We start from the raw sequence: 6000 nt of genomic DNA, 5'->3' as shown, positions 1-6000 counted from the left end.
TCCATTTCCCAGAAACAGACATTACAGCAAGTGTATTACAGGGTGGTCCACTGGAATACTCCAGCTCATCGGGGCATATTAATTAGTCCTGTACTAAATGAAGTCTATGCTCAGCAAACTGGACAAGCTCTTAAGTACCGAGATGACAAATTACTACCAAAGGACACAACTGGCACTACCCTTGGCTGGCAAGGGGTGCAGTTCCAAAAGCAATTTTAGGAACAATTATGGGTGAAGTTGGTAACCCCCTGTAAATATTACCGTATTATGAGCTAGCAGCCTATAAATCCCTTCCTAATGGCATATCCCTATGGGAAGGGGCATGCCAAGTTCCATATGGTGGTGATATATCATGTGATTTTCTTAAAAGGCATACTATAATTTGGACTTATTTACTGTTCTCTGTCTTCATATCTGTAAACAAAGAAAAGCTTAAAAGGTTACATTCTTTCCTCTTCCTTGCTATGTTATTTAAGCCAAATTGAAAGTTTAGCCACACAGACCTCTGTCATCTGTACTTTATTCTTGATACTTTCTCTTTCTTCTTCTCCAGAAAATTAAATCCCCAGATGTGTCTGACTAAATAAAAGAGGAGCTGAATCATCTCATTTTTCTGCTAAAGTAGCAGAAATAACAATTGCTAAGAGTAAGAGGAGAATTTTAAAAACCAAAACAACTACAGAAAAATTAGGCACGCTGAGCTCTTACCATATCCTAAATATTTTTGCATCTGCTACCAGGCATAAGAAAGAAAAAACAATATATGCTATTTACTTCTGGTTTAATTCATAAATGTTTTAATTCATAGAAGGATCATACTGTTTGAACAATGTAATTTGATTTGTACAAAACATCTAGGAAAAGACATTAAAAAAATCTTTTAACATGTGCTTAAGAACATAATCAAATTCTTCAAACTTCTTTTTACTCTTTTCCCCAATTAAACCCAATCACGAAGTTTCACAACAGAAGTCTCAAACTCCATTAGACACTAGGAAACAAAACCAAATCAAGGCAGATATTTGATCTCCCCTTCCTGCCATTTCTCTTCATTATGCTGCTCTGTCCTCATTTTGTCATTCCCTTTTCAGTCTACATGGTGAGTAAGGCGGTGACAATACACCAGAACAATAGAAGACCCACGAGTACTACAAAAATTCAGAGTAGAAGGAAACTCAAGAGGTCTTTAGTCCAACCTCCTGCCCAAAGCATGGTCAGACAAGAAGTCAAACCAGGTTCCTCATGCACTTATTCAGCCAAGTCTTGGAAGCCTCCAAGATTGGAGGCTGCACATCCTTGCTTGGCAACTTATTCCATTGTTCATCTATTCTCCAGGTGAAGAAGGTGTTCCTTACACCCAGTCCAAAGAGTTCTTCTTCCAATTGCATCCATTGCCTCTTATCCTCCCACCACACCCCACTGAACAGCCTAATTCCATCTCCTCAATAACAACCTTGTCTTGTAGCACGCAAAGGTCCTACCAAAACCACCAGCATGAAGAAAAAAAAAAAAAAAAAAAACACTTTTTCAGTCTTTCCTCACAAAGCAACTGCTCCAGCCACCTGACAATACTGGTTCTCTGTTCAACTTATTCCACCTTATTAATGAGTTTCACACATCACCCACAACTAACCACACTCTCACGCTGCCCCTACCGCCCCCAGAACAAAGCAACCCTTCCCTCTGTCTGGAAGAAGCTTCTCGCACCATCCCGAACAACGGCAGCCTTACATGCCACCGGGCGCCCCTTCCATCCACAGGAGCCCTCCTTACCTGACCACAAGCCCGCCTGCCGCTTGAATAACAGTCACGCAGCAACCGTCATCCACTCCAGGCGGATAACGGTCACTGGGCTCGTGCGAGTAACGGTCATAACGGTCACAAACAGTCACGTGCCACAGGAACCACCTGGCTCGTGCTACCGATAGCAACTCAGCTCACACGTGCCGTTCCTGCTGCCACCCCATCGCGAGCAACGGCCGCGGTGCTTGCACGTGCCACCCGCGGACAGCAGTGGCCCTGGTGGCCCCGCGCGCCGCCCAACCGCCCGCTCCTGCTCGCGAGCGCCGGGGGCGCTGCAAGTCGCGTCTGCAAATGGAGGCCTTTTGTCCTCGTTGGCTTTGAAGGCCTGGCTGATATTTTTGAGGACTCTCTGAAACTCCCTGAGCTTTTCATACTAATAAAACTGCAAGTTTTAACTTCATAGATTTGCTTGTTCTTACTCAGTTCCCAGCCAGTCTTTATCCCACTGACACGGTGCCTTATAGATGCTGTAAGAACATTCAAATGGGAAAAAAAAAAGAAGTCCTTCATTTGAAGCAGCTGAGAGTAATAACAAGGGGCAAGACAAGCCACAGAAGTTAATTAATGTATCACCACTGCTATCAGACCAAAGTCTAACTGGCCTAAGGAGGGAGCGCAGAATGAAGCTTTTGATGTTGCCCATGGAGTGCTCAGTTTCCTCCAGATGGGCGGAAAGAGCAGAACTGGACCCTGTCGTGTTGGGATGTTCAGAACCAGTTATCTGCCCAGCTCCTCCTTTGAAAGGAAAGGGGGAATGCTGTGAGCGGGGCAGCACTGTGGCAAAGCATCTTTTTGTGCGCAGCATGAGACACAAATCATGGATGTCATGTCTGTATGGACAGCGAAAATCCATCCCTGAGAGCGGTAGATCCTTTGGCTCATCAGGACCTGAGGGGTAAAACAAAGGCCCTTAATGAGCTACAGATAGAGAATTTGCTCATCTTTCTTTTCCACCCCTGGAGGCACAAGGCGTCTCTGCCTTGTGCCAATTGTGCTAATTAATTTATCTTTTAACAATTAATTAAGCCATTTACTTTATGTTTCTGCAACTCAGATATGGTAGGTTGATATGAGACTGGACATTTTAAGTTAGTGGTCTTGGACTGCTAGATTTTGTGAGGAGTAATAAATCGGAAGAAGCGGAAGAAATTTGTGTGGACTGGAAGGAATGGGAAGGTGAAGCACCTTGCCCGCTCAAGCGGTCAGCGACGCGTGGAGGCCACGGAGGGCGACACAGCACAATCTGCTACTGAGCTCTGCCCTACACAGAGGTGGCAGGGCAGGGGGGACATTCAGCCCCTCACATTAATGCCCTTGCCATCAACTGCAGTTTACACTACTAGGTCAGGCTGAGCTGCGGCAGCTGATTCATGCTCCCTGTTAGAGTTTGCTGCAGCGGCTAAAGAGCTGCCTCCCCCACATCTCTTCAGCCCGTGCAGCCACATCTGACAGGGAGAATGAATCAGAGTCCTGAGGGGGATAGATTAGGAAAAAAAGATGTGAGACAGGAAACAGGGAAGAAGAAGAAAGAGAATAAAGAAGTGAGGGCAGGAAAGGAAAGAGTATTAGTGGACGGAAGGAGAGGTTGTTAAAGTGCCAAGAGGAAACAAAAAAGGAATAGGAATTTCTTAGGGTATTTCTCAAAGACCTAAGCACAGAGAAGCTGAGGAGCCGAGGCTCCTCACAACTAGTATCACTTCAAAGTTTTTGGGGACCTAAACCACCAAAGTGTTTGGGGAAAACACCAAAGTGTTTGGGGATCTAATCAGTGTCTATAAGTACCTCAAGAGAGGCAGTGAGGAGGATGGTGCTGGTCTCTTTTCACTGGTGGCCACTGACAGAACTAGAGGAAACGGGCAGAAACTGAAGTACCAAAAGTTCCACAGGAACTTAAGGAAAAATTTCTTAACAGTGAGGGTGACAGAGCACTGGAACAGGCTGCCCGGAGAGGTTGTGGAGTCTCCTTCTCTGGAGATCTTCAAAACCCGCTTGGATGCAGTCCTGTGCCACGTGCTCTAGGTGACCCTGCGTGTGCAGGGGGGTTGGACTAGATGACCTCTAGAGGTCCCTTCCAACCTCGAGCATTCTATGATTCTATGAAAGTTATTGGTTACCATTAAGCTTCATCTCAACCAAGCCAGTTAGTAAGCTGCATGAATCAAATTCCAGTTATGGAATTGTATAAAACACAACCTGCAAGCTAACCTAAGAAGCATCACTCTGAGATTTGAATATCCAAGCTCTAAGATGAAGCAGGCTACAATTATAAAGAGTTAACAAAGCATGGAAAGGATCAGTGTGGGCAAGTAAAAATGTCTAAGTGAGGCACATGAGAAATCAACACAAAGCACAAGGTAGCAAGCAATAGTTTGGTAGGAGGAAAGGTAAAATATGCCTTCTCACTTGAATTAATAAACGATAAATTAGCAGTGGACAGGAATCTTTGAATGATTCAAAAGGTTACAGAGGGACCAACGTGGGTGAAGGAATCCCACTTAAGATTCTACTCACTGAATGTACCTGAAGACATAAAGACTTAGTGAGAAACAGAGACCTTGCTTATAAATGCTACCAGGCACTTGCAAGCTTGTCAGTTTAGTCACACACAATCACAGAAACCATCAGGTCTGGATTAAGTGCTCCTCAGGGAATGCACTTATTTTTTAAAAAAAAAAATCATTTTATTTATGTATATGTGGTATCCAAGTTTAACTTGGCTTTTGTTAGCAGTTATATCAAGGAAGCAGGCTGAACCCTCAGCCACTCCATTCTATTCCAATGACCATCCCAAGAGACTGTGTCTTACAGGTTTGCAAGGCGACCTGCTCTCCAGGCATGCAAGTGGCTCTGTGCTTCTGCATGCAGCAGGCTGGTAGAGCAGCTTGCAAGAAAAACACGTCTCTGGATAGCCAGGAAAGCCCCAGGCATGTGGCAGGACAATGAGCGTATTCCATAGGGCTCAAGGGAGATGTAACAGTGGTAAAAATTGAACAATGTAGTGAGTAGGGGAGAGACTTGTGCAATGTGCTACAGGAGAATGTACAAAAATAATAGTAAAAAAAAAAAAATCTCTGCTTAGTCAGAGTCTTAAAAGGTGTCGTGAAAGATGCCAGAAAACTTAAGAGTGTTGCATATTCAGAAGGCAGCTTTGGGGAGACAGGCTGTTCTGGAAGTCAACCTCAAACAGAAATAGTGAGAAGAAATAAAACTATGCTTTCTGCATTGCATCAGGCTAAATTGAAATTAAAGGCCAGAAACATGAAAACTGGAGTCGGCAAAAAAGGCTGATGACAAAGAAGCTAAATAGGCGTCACAAGAATCAGAGCACAGAAAGTGAATAGACCTGACAGCCAAAAGAGCACGAGAGCAAAGTGACTTAGAGGAAAGGAGTAGGAGAAGCGGAGTAGGAGCAGTTTTCAGCTTGTACAACCTGTGTTCACACCACAAAAAAGGATCTGTGTCAAATATCATCTTCATGCACCCACATTATCTGTGCAGCATCCACAGAGCAGCAGAAACCTGATAGGTATCTGTTTTATTCTTCTAACTGAAAGAAGAAGCCCTGTCTACTTTCCACAGTATAGACCCTAGACACACAGAGTGATGCCCAGAATCAGCAAGAACCAGCAAGTGCTTCATAGCTTGGCTGGTTGAGCTGGACCCACACAGACTCTCTGAAACATTGTTCGGCTTTTCTGACAACGATAATATGCTATTAAAGCAGCCATATTGCTTGTGCTTGGAAAGTGCAGATCTCCTGACTCTGAGCAGCAGGAAAGCAACTAAATTGCTTCCAGGTGACCCAGATGTCACTCTGTTTAAGCTAGCTTGCCAGCCCCATGCTTTTATGTCTCTGAATCTATCATAAAGTTAAACTGCCATCTGGATAAATCACAAGAGTCAACTGTAGTTAAGAACTGAATGCTGACCTATACTCCTGCCACCTCTGGCATTCATCTTAAGAGTATGAAAGCTGGGAAGAAGTCACTACTCTCTATCTTCTGTTAGTTGCTGAACGACATAATACAGTCTAGCTTCCATTCCAAAAAGTACCCATTGTGCTGACCATGCATTTATATAGACTGAGCAGTGGCACTTTTGTGCAGGGGAGTCTTACATTCAGATAGTTCAGGAGCATGGCTGGAAAAAACACAATTCTTCCTCAGTAAGCATTAGCCCATGTCCCCTTCTTCCCTT

Source organism: Tinamus guttatus, unplaced genomic scaffold (genome assembly GCF_059628265.1).
Source record: "Tinamus guttatus ecotype Peru unplaced genomic scaffold, ASM5962826v1 Tinamus_guttatus_pri_ptg000288l, whole genome shotgun sequence".
Classification (NCBI taxonomy): domain Eukaryota; kingdom Metazoa; phylum Chordata; class Aves; order Tinamiformes; family Tinamidae; genus Tinamus; species Tinamus guttatus.
Note: the sequence above shows the minus strand (reverse complement) of the source record.